The sequence below is a fragment of the Nematolebias whitei genome, chromosome 21 (assembly GCF_014905685.2).
Source record: "Nematolebias whitei isolate Nwh7 chromosome 21, NemWhi1, whole genome shotgun sequence".
In the NCBI taxonomy this organism is placed as follows: Eukaryota; Metazoa; Chordata; class Actinopteri; order Cyprinodontiformes; family Rivulidae; genus Nematolebias; species Nematolebias whitei.
In genome coordinates, this window is record NC_056518.1 from 6805937 (window position 1) to 6807218 (window position 1282).

The window sequence follows — 1282 nt, forward strand, 5'->3', positions numbered from 1 at the left end:
AACATAGAATGGTAGGTCCAGGTATAGGTCCAGGTGTATCTGAAAGACAAAAAAAAAAACACGTTAAGGATATAAAAAATAATTACAAATACAAAACAGGTTGAGCAGAGTAAGTAAAGACAGTAGTAGAGTGAAAATTACCATACCATTGGTATGCTGCAGCATTTTGGACCAGTTGTAGACGAGCAATGGAGGACTGACTGATTCCAAACAGAAGTGAATTGTAGTAATCAAGCCTAGATGTTATGAAGGCATGGATCACTGTCTCAAGGTTCTTCTTGGAGAGTATAGGTTTCAGCTTAGACAGCCGTCTCAGCTGAAAAAAACAGGATTTGACCATCATGTTTACGTGACTGTTGAGTTTTAAGGACGGGTCCATTATCACCCCCAGATTAGTGACCTTTTGTTTCTCTAGCTGGGCTAGAGAGAATATGTCAATGTCATGGTTCATGAGTGAGCCACTGGGATGGAACAGCATGACATCAGACTTCTTCTCATTGAAGCTTAAGAAGTTTAAAGCCATCCAGTCCCGGATGTCAGCCAGGCAGTCAAGAAGAGGCTGAATAGAGCGTGTGCCTCTGTGCCTCAGGGGGAAGTAAATTTGGCAATCATCGGCGTAGAAATGAAAGGGTATGTTGTGTTTGCGGAAGATAGCACCTAGTGGCAGCAGGTATAAAGAAAAGAGAAGGGGACTGAAGATGGACCCCTGCGGTACCCCCCACTGGAGCGCTGTCGATGCCGAACTAAAATCTTTGATATTGACACAGAAGGTTCTGTCAGAGAGGTAGGACCCAAACCATTTAAGGGCTGACCCTGTGATGCCCACCCACTGCTCCAGTCTAGAAATGAGGATCTTGTGGTCGATGGTGTCAAAAGCAGATGTAAGGTCCAATAGGACAAGCAGCACAGAATCACCTGCGTCTGTGGATAGGAAAATGTCATTAAAAACCTTCATTAGAGCAGTTTCAGTGCTATGCAGAGATTTGAAGCCAGATTGGAATAACTCTAGGATAGCCTGATCCCCCAAAAACTGTTTCAACTGAGACTCCACAATTTTTTCCAGTAGTTTAGAGGTGAATGGGAGTCTGGAGACAGGCCGGAAGTTGGACATGACTGAGGGGTCAAGGTTAGGTTTTTTCAGGAGGGGCTGGACAGCAGCATGTTTAAAAGTCTTTGGCACCACACCTGAGGATAAACTGCTATTCAGAATAGTGAGGATAAAAGGACCCAGGGTAGGAAAAAACTTCCTTTAGTAGTCGAGGGGGGACCACATCAAAGGGGG